At 38.8% G+C, this 15,834-nt stretch overlaps 1 protein-coding gene across 2 annotated transcripts in view; it reads left to right on the forward strand.

The window, feature by feature from the left end:
* The window catches only part of TBC1D4 (TBC1 domain family member 4), a 95,081-nt gene that overhangs the window by 8,854 nt on the left and 70,393 nt on the right, over positions 1-15,834 (forward strand). The window lies entirely within an intron of this gene.

Consider the following 15,834-nt stretch of genomic DNA (forward strand, 5'->3'; position numbering starts at 1 on the left):
CTGCCACAGCATGCAGAATTATAGCTTTGGTAGCCTAAGGTGAAAAATTTCATTCCTGCATGTGTGCAAATTAAAAGGTGAAGGGATTCTGTGTATGAGCTGCTGCCGTACTTGGCAATGAAAATAAATACCAGACTGTCCTCAGTGTCGTGGTACTTCTGTGGCAATTATGCAGTTAGGTCACAAATTGCCAAACAAGCTACTGTAACTACACTCTACAAAAATGAAAAACCAGGAACATAATTTAAGAATCCTAAATGCTGCTCTTGTGTGCAAATCCCATAACAACTGATAAGAGAACTTTCTATGGAAAATATTGCTCTTTCTCTAAAATTTGGTTTAGCCTTTTGTACAAGATTTGCTTTATTTATGGAGAGCAATTTAAAACAAGTATCCCTTTTGCAGACAATACTTCTGACCTGACTTTATGGTCATACTCACTGAGGGCCTCAATTTTATGTGCAGCATGACTGCAAACTTTAGCAGTACAAAAAATAACTTGCAAAGAGGATACACTTTTTTTGTAAACCAACTATGTTATAAATAGACACAAGATGTTGGCTTTTCTTCAGCAGCAGTTTTTTGGATGAGTCTTGCCAAAAGAAAATCAAGTGAGCCTTTCAGTAGTGAGCAGCACACCATAGTTTTATTTAAATTATTCATGAAGAAACACACCCAGATTATCCATGGCATATGTGTGCATATATTCAGATTTAGCCTTGAGAAAATTTGCTGACCTAAACATGGGAGCTGAGTAGGAGCAAGGCAACATGATTAAAGCCAGCTCAGAAGGAATGGGTTTACATCCTGGCACTATGCCTTGGATTCCCTGTCCTCTTAGTGCTAGGGAGAGCTAAAAATAATACCTGCAGTTTAGTGGGATAGTGTGAAGTTTACAAAATGAATAAGTTTCTTCCGTAGTGACCTTCTGTGTGCAGAAATCACCAGAGAAGAAGATGATCTGTCAAAAAAAATACAGAGAGCTATCGATCAGTCTGTATAAATGCTGTGGAGTTTTTTAGGGAATTTTGTTTTCCTTTGTTCAATATGTATGTTGTCCTACAGCATTACAGTTGGGAGTCTGAGAAACGTAGAGGCCAGGCAGACTGCTAGATTTGCTTGACTTTTGTGTTTCTTTATGTAACCAAGTATTTTTTTTTCTGTATGATTGCTCACTGTTCTGCATTTCATCAGTTTTACTTATAATCATAGTCTTATATGATTATAATCATAATCATAGCTGGTTGTAGTTGTATGGGAGTTTGAAAGAGAACTTCACATTTAGTGAAAATTAGAGGTTAAACCACATTTTTAACAATACCATTGGTAGTAAGCTGAGCAGGAGCTTACTTTTTTGGTGCCATTTTATTTTTTATCTGAGTTTAAATTTTTAAGATTTGACAACCAATTTGATATGCTTCTGCTCTGAGTTCTCACATGACCATCATAAAAAGGTTAGATTTTGAGAAGATAATTAATTCTTGTATTTCTGCAGCACAACCGAGTGCTTTAGGATGTTACTTCTTGAAGTGTCCACCTCAGCAAGGCAGGGATGTATATGTATATGCTGCTGTTCATTACCTAAGAAGTCGCAAATCTGCAAGACTCACATTATTATCTGCATTATCATAAGCTTTCCTGTTATGGTAAGCTTGAAGTATCAAAATGAAATGTTGCAGTGCTATTTCACTGTTTGTCAACCCAGCCTCTAATACTGGAGACTCTTTTAGCTATTCAGTCCTGCTGTTATGTTTTGCAATTCTACTGTTTGACTTTATGCACGTAGTTTACCACCCCCTGAAAAACTTTGGCAGAGTTCCGCTAGCTGTGACACTCATTTCGCGGATTTTAAAATTCTTACTGTAGCTCTGTGGAGTCCCACAGCTTGTTGCTGTCCTTGTGGAAGCACAGCACCCAGCCCTGTCCTGGGCTAGTTTGGTGGAAATAAAGAGTAGGCTTAATAGTGTCCTGTTACACAGTTGAGTTAATTCACTTGAGCGTACTGCTGCCACGTGGGCTCCCCAGCCACGTTACGGGGAGCAGCGTGCGTGAATTGTAATGGATCACTGCTCCTGGAAGGGCTGTTGTTATGCACCCACAAGAGCCCTGCATGAAACTATGCAGGGTCTGCTTCATGCTTTCATCCCCTGTTTAATTGCTTTGGGTTGGTTTCAGGGGACTATTCAGTGAACAACTTAAGACTCTGTTTAGAGAGCCCTGCTCTGAAATAGGATCCAAGGCACACAAATCATTGTCTGAATTGCAGTGTTTTCCTGTAGGATCGCCAGCTGCTAGAAGATCATACTGCTTCACTATTCTGTTGCTGCTTTAAGCGTCATCCTACTAACAAATAAAGCAGTCTCTTACTATGTCATACAAGTAATACTCTGGAAGTTTTTGTTTCTGCTTGTACTATTCTTATTAAAATGTCAGAATATCTTTCAGCTCAGTTAAATAAACAGGTGAGTAAGGATATGATAGTTTTCTAATTCAGTTCCAGCATGGGTTGCTGTTGTCATTTGGAACATTGTAGAGACCTAAGAAAACACCAAATCTACCTGCCAATAGAAGTGTGCATGATTTTGTGGTATGTACTCAGGGTGTTCTTCCAGGGGAGTACACTTCTTGAAGGGCTGTTTTCTGTAGTCGACACCTGTGAGTGGTCACAGTGTAGGTAGGATTGGGAACCGCATCATGAAGGTAATGGGAAACCTGATACAGAAATCAGAGCTGCCCACAGAACAGTAAAGAACACAGTTCCCGATGAGATCCCTTACTGATTGTCAACAGATGCATTACTTTTTGAATTTTTGGGCTTTTCCAGTCTTATTACTCTATGTGTATAGAAGGCTACTGCTTATTTTCTTATGTCCTATTTCTTACTCCTCTGTTTCTCTCAGCTCCTTGAAATTGTCCCAGTCCAGGATTATAACCTTTGGGTTTTGAAGGAGTTGTTGGTACTGCATGCAGTACTATCAGTCATGAAGAGTTATGATTCTGACCATTGGGGAAAAAAGATAATAATCCCTTTAACCCTACTGCTTCCCACAAGCTGCTGGCCCCAAATTAAAACTTGAAAGGAAGAAAGCAGTCGTTCATTCTTCTGATTGCTTGCTGCCAGGAGCTGAGGTTTTCAGATACAGCTACCAGGATTATAAACATTTTCACTTTATTCCTGTTCATATTGTTTGTTTCAAGCTTCACATTTTAGAAGTATCACCAAGACCAGCTCCTTTTTTTTTTTTTATTGATATTAGCAGTTTTTTTAAGTTTGTGTTCTGGTAGCAGCTGTTTATCAAATAGGAACTTGAACTGAAAATTTTATGTGAAAATAATAATGCATGGTGGTAATTTCAATTTTAATAGAGCTGTTCTAGTGTTTTTACTTGCTCAAAGTTCCTTTGCATTTGAAGTTTAGTTTCTCCTTCGCACCATTTTTTTAAAACATATGACCTGGCACAAATTTATTTTTAACTTGTACTGCCAGCGGCTGATGAGAAGTGAAAGCTGGTCTCCTCGGTGACCAACACAAATGTGTTCTGTTTCAGAAGGAAGGTATGATTAACAAAAAAACCTTCAAACAGATAAGAAAACCCCAGCCTCTGCTGCAGAGGGAAGGGATGTTGTGCTGTATAGTAAAAGTCTGTAATGTTAGCAAAATAACTCCTGGAGCCTAATATGAACAGCTGAGTCATTTATAGCTGGTAGGGAGACAAATTGCTGCTGAAGGATGTTTGTTATTGCACGGCTGCTGCTACAGCTGGTGGATTGCCTGGTTAAGAGCAAAGTAAACTTGAACCCGTTAAAAACTGCTGTGAAAAGTACACTCCAGATAAGCATACTTTAATCTCTGGAACATTTAATTGGTTCAACAGCATTTTCTAGTGCCTCAGGTTTTCAAATGTGCAAACACATTTATGACATTGACATAATTATCAAATTCTAATTTATTCTTCTCTGTCAATCCATTAGTAATAGTAGAGAACACATTCTTTTTTACTGTTAATGCAGATAGGGTTCATATATCAAATTATAAAATTAATGTCTGTCCTTGAAAGTCTCCTGACTATTACTTCTCTGCTTCTTAATGCAGTGCCAGGCTGCTCTTGTAGGTCCCTGTGCTGATGGTCATGTCTGTCTCATGAGGTTTGAAAGTGTTTAGTATGGGCCTCAGAGTATGCAACTATGTAAAACTAATCCTCTCAAAAATGATATTCAGTTTGTTATCTCTGAACATCATGTCCATTGGAAGATTGTTTTGAGAGATTAGTTAATTAATTGTAAAACAAAGAGGACTTCTACCTTCTTTAATATTGCCTTTGCCTCCCAGCTGCTTTTTTACTAGCAGGCAGTCTCAAAACTGTGCATCAAGAATAATTGCAAGCCCCTGCCCTGGTGCACTGTGGCAAAGGGTAAATAGGTATAGTTCTTAACAATCCTTCAGTTCTCTCATTGGTCTTTAAGAAGCTGGCAAATTGAAGGGACTTGAAACAATACATTACAAAATTTCAGAGTGCCATTTTGGAGGGGGCAGCAACATAGGTGAAAGCTAAGGGCAAAAGTTAGGGCAATTCCCCTGCTCCATGGGGGAATAGCCATGCTTCCATGGGAGTCTGCTGGAGGAATGATTAGTGGCCAGTCATAGGTTCTCAAATCATGTTGTTTCCAACCCCAAACACAGTTGGTTGCCTGTTTGCTTACAGAGATGTAGCACTACAGCTACGATTTTACTATATAAGTAACTATCTGGATACCTTCCTGGGCATCATACCCCCTGTTATCCATGTGACCACTTGTCTGCATAGTTTGAATAACATAAAGGAAAAAGCCCCAAACACAGCAGTAATTTTTTCCAATTGTATTACATCTAGGCACTCAGAGATTCAAGTCCCACAGAGAGCCATGCCCCCTGTCTATTGACCAGGTAGTTCAGAGTGCTCTGGTAGCTCTTTGATACCCAGTAGCTTCTTTCTGCCAACCTGGATGGTCTCAGCCTGTAGCAGCAGCATTGATGACAGAGTACATCAGAGCATACCTTTTGCTTGAGCCTGTAGAGTATAAACTAACAGATGGTGTTGGCTAAGAAAAAAGCCAACTTAATTTTGGTTAAGTACATCAAAATTACTCATTAAAATATGCTGTTGTTGCATGAAAATGTTTTTTTGAATAGCTCAAGCATGGAAATTCCATTCATAAAAGCATTATTTCTTTGTGCCCCAGAAATAGGTTGGAAATAAATTTATATGATTAACCTAGATGTAGTTGGTTTTTTTTTTTAGAGATGAGTAAATTAAAAAAGGTACTGATGGAGGTGGGTTGACTTTATGTGCAATATGCTTATTAGGACCATAAACAAGATCAGTTATTTTCAAGACAAGGCTGAGTCACTGGCAATTCTTAATAGCCCAGATTAACAAAAATTTCACATCTTTGGGGAGGTCTAATGCTTGTATTTTTCTCCAGCTCTTCAGTGAAGGATGATCGTGTCTCAATAAAATTTCCCTGCAGCTCCTACCATAATTATATTTTCTCAAGCATAAGTGACTTTCACTTTGCTGTTTCAGAGTCTAAGCATCTAATGTTTATGTGTTGCATCTTTCATTGTGTATCCCAAGAGTTCCCACACACAGTGGTAAAAAGCAAAAACATCCCGGCCTCGCAAAAAATGATCCACGGGAACACTTAGACCTTGTGAAGTAATTTGGATGTGATCAAGCAGAAGTGACATTTTGCAGCTGGTTCTACATTTTCACATAAAGGAATCTGCAACTGTGGTGCTGATGGCTGCTTTGAACAACATGAGTCCTGCTCCAGCAAACATCGACCTGTCTGTGGGACTCATCATCTTTAAATGTCCAGCTCTCTCTCTGTTGCATAGATAAGTTCCTTTCCTTTAAGCCCTTCCTTCTAGATCCCCTGCTGAGAACATGGGATTATATCTATAATTTCTAAAAAAGTGCCTCACTTCAGGTTGTTTCCCAGCTGGTAAACAACCTTTCTCAGTGACCTTGCAGTCATGCTGCCGCCTTGTGAGCTGCAGTTCCTGGTTGGACACAATGGCCCAGTGTTACAGCTGGGCTGGCACAAAAATACCACTTATCACACAGAACTACATTATTCTGCTGATTTTACATGCTTAAATACTTACAAGTGGTGATCCCATCCAAGCTGATTTCTAAAGGCACAGGCCTTTCAGGTGTTCTTGGACAGCTCTGACTGACTTCAGGGACCTGGCTTGTGTATGAATGTTCCTGAAATTGGCTGTAAACCCAGTGTTTGACTGGGGAGGTTAATCTGAAGAACACTATGGTTAGGTCTTGTTTCCAGATTAAAGTTTCTTGTAGATTTTGATTTTGAACAAGGCATGTGTTCTTTCATTTATTCATTAGCTATTTTGAAATGTGCTTTAATAGACATGTAAGATGTCACCTGTCCTCTTCCAGCAGGCATATTTACTATGAAACAGCAACTTCAAATAATTGCAAGACACTCTAAGAATAAGCTGTTACTTGTTTTCCCAGAAACTTAGGAACTGAAGACCCTGCTATTGGATCTTTTCTTCCGTATACTTCTTGTAGTAGATTACAGTTTTACGTGACCTTCTGATAACTTTGGGGTGTTTTGGAAAAAGCAGTTTTATTAGAAATGTGGCACAGCCATTAAGAGTGAGTCCAAACTGAAGAATTTGCACAAGGCATTTCCAGATGCCTTGAAAGAGATGCTTGTGGTGATTTTATTTTTTAATGGAATCCAAAATCCAAGTAAAAGTGCATTTCTTCCTTAGCAGTGGCTGAACTATGTTGTGTTTTCTGCAGTATTTTAAGCACTGGAGCACTGTAGTTTCCCTCCAGATGGGGAGACAAACAAGAAGAACTAGAGAGGAACCCTAGCCTTTGGGGGTAGGGGTGGCTCTAAAAATAGAGATTTCTTTTTAAGGTCATTTTCAAGAAGGATGGAAGATGTTGATGCACTTAGCTGATCCTTTGCTCCTGGTCTCATTCATATTCTTACTTCTGAATAAACACCAGGAGACAGAGCATCTTCCTGGCACAGCAGTATGGTTATGAGGTGAGCCTCAGCAGACCTCTTGGTCCCCCTTTGTACCTTAAGAGCAGACAGTAAAGACAGTACACATGGACTATATCTTGTGTGCAGTCTGGAGAGCTAGTGAAACCCATACCTGTGCAGCCCAGTGCTCAGCCTGCTTCTGCAAGGAGAGAGCCCTAAGGAGATGCTTTTCAGGTCAGAGTAAAACTAGGAGGGAATTGCACATCTTAGCCATAAGCGTCTAGATCCAGGTGTGTGATAGATGTTCCCCTGATGTTATGGAAAATGTAGATGAAAATCTAGCTATTTCTATAAATTCAGAGATGTTAAGAAATACTGAAGTTTATTAATTCCCAGCAAGCCAGTCGCAGTAATTTCATTTTCAAGAGGAAGGCTTTCCAATAGCATTAGAAGTAATTTCACAGCTTAAATGAATTCAGTCACGCCTCTGTAGTAAAGAGTGCATTACCCTTTTTATAACCATCTGTAAAAAATTCTTTCAGCTGCATTTGAATTCAAGGCACGATGGTTAGACTGGGCTGTGCATAGTTGAAAGTGACTGGTCTCATTTTTGAGAAGGTATTTCCTGATAAATGCATCTGTTTATCAGACAGAGTTTCAGAAGGGAAATGATTTCTCATTTACTGAATTTAAGGGACAGGCTTTCATGACCTAAATTTTAGTAACTGCTCTGAATATACAGCAACTACTTTTTAGAATGTTAGCATGTATTAAGGGCAGATATGACTCTCTTTGAGAGGAAAAGTCTGTCACCTCTTAAAAATTTGCCATTTATCTTAAATGTAAAAGTGAAATTCACTGATACCCTCTGAGATGCATATTGAGTATTTAGAGGAAAAATATGGTCATTTCTTCAGGTTTCCTTGGGTTTTCATTGATTAACACCTAGATTACCTGTAAAGACAGGTTAATCTGTCCACACCCACGCTTTCATTTCCCTTTGAAATTTCCAGCTCTGTCTCTTGCTAATGGCTGCTTGGTCTCTTTTTTTTTTTTTTGGTTTTTTTTTTTTTTTTGGTTTTTTAAATAGACTAAAGAAACTGCAGCAGTTTTTAATCACTTTTAGGTATTTCTGAATTTGAAACAATCAAACAATCAGCTTGGACAGACTGCATTTGAGACAGAAGCAGATTTGGTGCCCTGTATCCATTCAGTACTACAAACTTGTTTAATAGGTTTGAAATAAACAGATCTTATTTTTAAGTATGAGCTGACATGTGAAGATCAAAATTCTTTGCCAGCTGTGGGCAGAGATAAATGGGCCTAACAGGGACAGAGATCTCTTAAAATACATAACACTTTAAAGGGTCATCGTATCCTGGGTGGCTCATATGCTTTATTTAACAATTATACTTCACTGAAACAGCCAATTTTACTAGATTTTGATTGTCAACTGTTTTTATCAAGTGGAGTTTTTTACGTGCCCTTACAGGTCCAGCTAAATTGCATTTCAAAAGAATTTTAAGATTCAACCTAGCTGGATGCTAACATAAAAAATTCAGAATGAAGCTGAAATACAAATCTCTTGAAGAGACAGAATCATGGAGTTTGGCTTCTTTTAGACATTAGTCTCTGCAAAGACTCAGTACTGTATAAAAAAAACCCAAAACACCACAACAGAATACATACTTGACGGAGGATAGTCCTTCAGTTTTCTTAAATTTTTGAGAAGATTGGAACTGGTGATGTGGACCACTGTATCCTCACTTTTTGAGTAATACAGTGACTGGGAACAAAAACTGTTGTGAGTCTCATTGTTGCATTTATATACATGAATATACACATGCCCCAACTGTGGTATTTAAAGAGAGGGGGAATTCCATTAGTTAAGACTCTTTCACATTTATTTTTTCAAGACTGTCAATGAACCAATGAAGTTCAGAAAGCTTTGAAACAAACAGTGTGATGGGAGCAGTTGAGTGTTCAGCAGTTATATACTAGCGTATTGTTTCAATTAGGATTGCAACATGGAGGAAATTTCCATGGGAGACTGCCTCACATACCCATCAGAATACCAATCTATTTTAGTTGTTCAGTGCAAGCTTTATATAGCTTTAACACGAGTTCAGCAAAATTGCTCTGTTTTGCACAAGTAAGCTGCACAAATTGCACTGTTCTAGTTTCCAGATCAAACGTAGGTGACAGATTTGTCTTTACAAGGTGAAATCCATTGGGATTGTTTCTTGATGTCAGAAAATAAACTAGGTCCTTGGTTGGTACTTGTAGTATGAGAGGGACCAGGAATGGTTTTCAGCTCATGGTTCTGCTTTACTCTGTCCAGGTAGGTCAGGTAGTCAGCTACTCTGGAGGAGGCAGGTCCAGGTTCACACTGCCTCCTACATACTGTTTTTCATTACAGAGAGCAGGAGCAGAGCTGTGCTGCACCCCAGAAGACACCTCAGTCTGAAGAGCAAACCTGCCTTATTGTTCAGAGGGCATCATGGAATGGCCTCAGATCTGTTGTATCAGAGTTGATGGCACGTGTTACAGAAGAGGGTCAGAATCTGCCTTTGGAAACTAGGCATACCAAAAAAATCCCTTTTCCTCAGAAACTTCATCTGCTTTCTTACAAGATTTATTTTTTTTCCCTCTGCTGCTTTCTGCCTTTTTGCAAGTGGATGTTTGGCTACTGACTGCTTGGTGATCCCCAGTGTGGAAAGATCCAAGCTGCATCCTACATCTGTTGATTAGTGGAGCTGAAGCTAGTCCCCAAAGCACTGGTCCTGTCCTCTGAGCAGGGAATCAGAACATGAGAGCTCCTGACATCCAGGCCATCATTCAAATGATACTATTTATTTTAAAAAAATTTTAAAAATTACATATATTCTCACTTTACAGTGGCTCAAGGTCAAACCTTCTAGTTTGGGGTTCCTAATCTACATACATTTAGTATCTACATTACATTCATTTAAGCCTTTATTGGAAACACCAGAATAGTTCTGGGGAACATAACCTTCAGGCACCATGGACAAGTATTGTGTTATGCAAGAGCTATTTTTAATGTATTAAAGATTAACATTGATGTATAAAAATAATCAGGAATAAACATCCTTTGTTGATATGGTAAAAATCATTCTCCATTTGTTAATACCCCTATTTTTAAGAGCTCCCAAATTAGATCTAAATCTTTTTTTATAGCCAGACATTGATCCATGGAGTAGTTAGTCAGGAATATAACTTCTTTTAAGAAATGTGTTGTTTACAGTGACTTTTTTCCTTTGAATTTTCATCTTCATTATTAAATAAAAAAGTTAAATATGTTCCTTCACTTTTCTACTGTTGCACATATAAATCAAGGTAGAAAAGAACCTAAAATCCAAGGAAGCACTGGCTGTAATTTTTTTTTTTTTACATCTAGTATGTGTATAGACTGAGAAACAAAGTCATTATTCATTTTGGAATATTAATTTGTATTTTGTAGTTCCCAATCTAAATTTGACACAAAAAATACCATAAAAGCATATAAGCCAATGAGGAAATGATGAGCAGTAGGAGTTCCAGTGATGCATTCTGAAGGGTCTTCTTTAAGCACAACTTGAAAGCGAAGTCATAACATTTCCAAATACTTTTCAGCAACTTTGCAAGTGTTAAAGCTCAGGTGTTTCACATGGTTTGTAACCAAAACAAAAAGCTCCTGTGTAACTGGGGAGAACAGGGTGCAAGACTGCATGATTCTGCTGAACCTTTTTTTGGCTGCATCTCTCATCAGTCAGAAACCACAGTTATGCTTATTTCTGGAGTTTGCTTAAGCTCTCAGCAATTACGCTTTATGATTAGCTGCTACAAGTTCTTTTGTAGTCCAAATAAGCTTTTAACTCTCAGAAGTGGGATAGGAGATCGTAACTTGCACTCAAGAGGTTTCTTGGAAGAGAAATGCTCCTTGGCATATATTAGAGAGGCTTTAGCATTGGCTAAAGATGGTAGGAGTTGTAATCTCTCACATGCAGCCTCCCTTAAATGCCAGAAAGTTTTTATTGCTCCTGCAATTTTTTCATCCTCCTGGACACACAATCTGGCTACAGATTTCAATCTGGCTACTTCCAGGGCCACCTTTTCCCTACCCATTTTGATGTAAAATAACACAAGAGCTAGTTTGCAGAAGCAAATGAGAGTAGCAGGTAACTTGGAAGCCATGGCCTTGGGGATATTTTCCTGGCCCTGCCCTGGCAGGAGAAGAGCAAACCACAGCAAGCGTTACCTTGCTTCCTACTCCTACCCATATTTAAACCTTTTCCTGTTGCAAGCCATGTGCTGCTTCTCCTTTGGAAGAGTGTGAAGTATTGGTAAGGATGTTAGGACAAAAATGCCTGTAGGAAGAAAAGCACTACATCACCTGGAGAAGGAGGTTGCAAATGTGGTATCCTTGGACTTATTTCCCTTCAGGCTCTATTCCAGTGCAAAGGCAGTCTGTAAAGCTGTCCTGGTTCAGTTTCTAAAATTTCTAGCAGTCAGCAGGCTGCTAGCCAGGGTGTTTCAGTTTGTGTATAGTTTAAGCTGTCACATTTTAATTGAAGGGGAAGGATGTCAGTTATTTAAAGCTCCCTCCAAAGGTTTTCACAAATTCAGTCTGCTATAACAATGATGTTAATTGCACCAATAAAACATCTGCATCTCAGCAAAAACTTTGCTAGCTCTCTTGGATATGTTTCTTGAACTGTTTGTCTCAGCTGCTTAACTTTAATTTCATTTGTTCAAGGGCTGTCAGAAAGGTTACCAAACCGGCTGAAAATGTCATATCAGCCAGATACATTGGGAGGCAGCTTAAATTTTTAAAACCCAAATCCTGTAAAACAGAGATAAACAGGGAAGATGTTTCTGCTACAGTCAGATGAAGTTATTTATACTTCATCTGCTTCTATATTTAATTGTGTTGCAATTTACGTTCCAGTAGAAATATAGTAGTAAAAATATGTTTTTAAGCAATAACATTGTGCTGTTTTTTCCTGAAAAAAATAGTATATTAGATAAAATATGTCATAAATGACAGGAAGGATTAATTTTGACAGTAAGCTTTGAAGTGATGTGGTTGGAAAAAAAAATTAGCAGATGCGGATATGTGCTGAAGAATCTGGATTTGCAGATTATTAAATGTGGTATGAATTAAAAATTAAGGCTACTTGAAAGCTTCTCCACCTTCTATGCCTGCAACTATGTTCTTAGACTGCATATTCTGAGAAGTTTTTCTCCTTGTAAATGAATTAGAAAGTGCTAAAGAGTAACTATTGGTTTTTTTAGCTAATTGGTCCTTAATGTTCACTAGGATAACTGAGTAATAGCAATCTACAAAAGCATGCACTTTGCTAGTTATGATTATTAATAAAAAACAGCCAAGAAAACATTTTTTTGAGTAAGGAAAAAACCTGTACATTTTCATTATTTTTGTTACAATGCCTTTTTTTTTTTTTTTTTACATGTCTCTTATAATGCTTTTATTTTAAAATGAACCTGAATGTTTCTTTGGGGGATGGAAGCATGTCTTGCAGAAGAGCTGGGCAAACAGCACCAGGAACTGCTAAGAAACAACTTGGGAGCAGCTAAAGGGAAAAGAGTTCAAGGGCTGTTCCTATCAAGTTTGGGTATCCACTGGTCGAGTTGCTATGGCTTTCCACAAGAAAGCTACAGACCAAGAGAAATCCAGAGCTCTTTTTACAAGAGATGCTGTCATTCCCTAACTTTAAGCATAAGCTTTTGGGGTGGTTATAGTTTGCTGTATTTTAGTATATTATTTCACATGTTGTATTTTTGTAGGAAGTGTGTTATGTCCCAGTCTGCTGAGAGGGTTGAGGGGAAGATTATTTGATTTTACTCTGGGTGATGCATGGGAGAAACAACAAAATTCATGGGAGGTTCAGTAGCAAACTCTTACTTGTGGACTTTAAAACAGTAAGGCAGAATAAGGTGCTTGGCAAATTTTAAAATGTGTGTGTTTTGGGTAGAAGTGCAACAACGTGAAAACATATCACTTAAGAAAAAGTATAAAGGAAAGAAAAGAGAGTAGCAGTAGAAAGTATATAGTGACCACCCTTGGATCCAGCAATGAGACCTCATAGTTGCAATTTCAGTGTCTGTTGGTTGAAGGCATGGTTGTGGTCTTGATCCATTGGGGGTGGGAAAAGCCTATGAAAGACAAAGCTCAGTGGGTTAGTACATGCTCAGGTTAGGTGGGAATGCCCAGGAAATGTTGCAGTTAAATAAAGTATGTGTCCCATACTTACTTTTTTAAAACAGCTGAATGGTTAAGCATCTTCCAGCCAAGCATATTGTTCTGGATGGGACATCATCTTACCATAGGTCTGTAGTCTTATCTTCTTTTGTTGTAGCTACAGCACTTCAGTCTATGTTGAAAAGCTTTTATCAGACAGGTCTTGACAGGCAGATTAAAAAAAAAAAATCAATGTAATTAACTAAGGTCTTCAACTCATGTTGCTGAGTATTTGAAAAGGCTGATTAGCATTTACTTTAGATAATGGAAATTTTGGGTAGGGTTTTCCTTGGGAGCCAATGACTGACAAGATCAACACCTTAATCAGTTGCTATGTTCCTCATGCACAGTCAAAGCCCTTGCATGTTTTGTCATTAACCAGAGATGTTTACATGTTCCTAGCTGAAATGTTAGCTCAGAGCAGGTGTCCTGTGGACCTGTTCTGCTTCCCAGCAAGGTTAGCTGCATTCATCTTGTAGGCTCTGCCCTCAGTTATCCTGATGAAACTCCAGACAAAATTTGCAGCTGTAGGAGGAAATAGCATGATTGAAGGCAAAAGTTTACTGTTGCACTTCATTTGTCAGCAGAAAAAATACAACTTCCCCCCCAAAACAACAAAATAGTGCTTGATGTTTTTAATATTAAGCTGAGTTACCAGAATGACCAATGGAGCTAAAAAGTGATTGGATTATAAAAGGGAGGTTGTCATTGGAGTACCAGAAAATAAACTGTCTCTGCTATTTTTTTAAGCCACAAAAAAGCACCTGTCCTAAAGCACATGGAGATGATTTGTATCTGCTGCACTGGAGCTCCTGTTTTCCCATGCAAATTCTGTACTCTAGTCAGTTTTACTATTCCTTGTTTTCATCTACTTGCCTTTTTCTACATATGCTGTTATGAAAGTTCCGTGATGATGCCTCGAGAGTAAAACTATTTGGGATGATGATGACAGGATTGGCTCTTCAGAACAGGTTGCCATGTGGGTTGTACTTAATATGTAATCTGGAATAGTTCTTTTTGAGAGAAATTCTAAAATGGTTTAGCCTTCAATAGGAAGCTCTGATTATAATAGCTGCATTGTTGGGACATCCATTATTTTGGGGTGGACTTTATAGTGGATAAGAGCTTGAATGGAGATGGGAAATAAACAAGGGAAGAATGAAAAAATCATAGCCTATTTATATATTTACAAGTTGCTTAAATACAGAGATCTCAAGTGTATGTAGTGTTTCTGTGTCTGGTAGAGCTGAGACATCAGTGCTGTGGAACTGATCTATGAAATGATCAGTTTCATAAGAGATCTATGAAAATGAGGTAGATAAAGAAAAGGAAGCTTTGGGCAATGGGTCCTATTCCCCAAGCATTTGGGGAGCTCAAGTGGAGTCTAATTATGATGATCTTTCAGTTGTGGGAAAAGAAAGCTGAAGATTGGTAAAAAAAATTCACTGTATTACAGACAGAGTCTTTAATGTACAATGTTATGCTTCAGGTTATTGCCTTCTTCTATCCAAAAAGGCTTCACCTGCTACCATCACAGTATAGCTGGGATTTCATCTTGAGAGGGATAACAGTGAAAATCCTATGACTCCATGTATTTCACAAAACACTACCATTTTGAAATGACATCTCCATCAGTCATACAAGGTGCATCTGTTTACCAAAACACCATTTTGATGTTCAGATGGAGCAGGTGTTAGGTGTGCTATGAGCCTACTCCCATTAGATTCAGTGTGTTATGATGGGGTCATTCTTGGAGAAGAGACTGCTTAAACAGTAAATGTTAAAGATACTGATACCAAGAAGCATAAAAAGGCATCACTAGTTGTAATGTTCTCGGAGGATAATGATGTCAGTGGACAGCTTGTGCCTTGCTGGATGTTTAAAGTGTTTTAAATACAGTATTTGAATGGCAGATTTAATCTAATTAGCATGGAGCTGAAAGCATTAACAGTTGCAGTCTCCCTTGCACAGCTGAGCAGTTACGAGTCAGCGCTGCATTGCAGAGGGAGTTGTGCAAGTATCAATAAAGACATGATCTTGTCCTTGAAGAGCTTCCTATTTCATTTGACATATATCCTGACAAAGGTATCTGCCCTGGGAAGTGCTTCTTGACTCCAGCACCAAACAGATGGGAGTCTTGTGTTTGAACTTGCCCAGCTAGCTCCTTCCAGAAGGTACTGGCTCTGTCCTCACTGGCCAGCATCTGCTTGGAGTTTTATCCGGGTCTCTTGTAGTCGCAGGGCCTCCAAGGATAGGTAGGCAACTTGCATGGTTCAGGGAGCTAAAAACATGAGGTTGGAGTTGGCAGTCACAGGAGTGACACAGCAGCACGGTGTTGAACTGATTGTATCGTGTCCTGGGAGTTGGCTGAATCTTGGGATCACCTCCTGAGCTGGAAGGGACCCAAAAGGATCTTCACTTCCTCTTCCAGCCCTGAACACAATCACACACGTGCCTGAGAGCATTTTTCCAACGCTTCTTGAACTCTGTCAGGTTCGGTGCTGTGACCACATCCCTGAGGAACCTGTTCTGGTGCCCAACCTGCTGGGTGAAAAAACTTTTCC

The sequence above is a fragment of the Pseudopodoces humilis genome, chromosome 2 (genome assembly GCF_049639895.1).
Source record: "Pseudopodoces humilis isolate 2021_Gansu_Grassland_sample_001 chromosome 2, ASM4963989v1, whole genome shotgun sequence".
Taxonomy (NCBI): Eukaryota; Metazoa; Chordata; class Aves; order Passeriformes; family Paridae; genus Pseudopodoces; species Pseudopodoces humilis.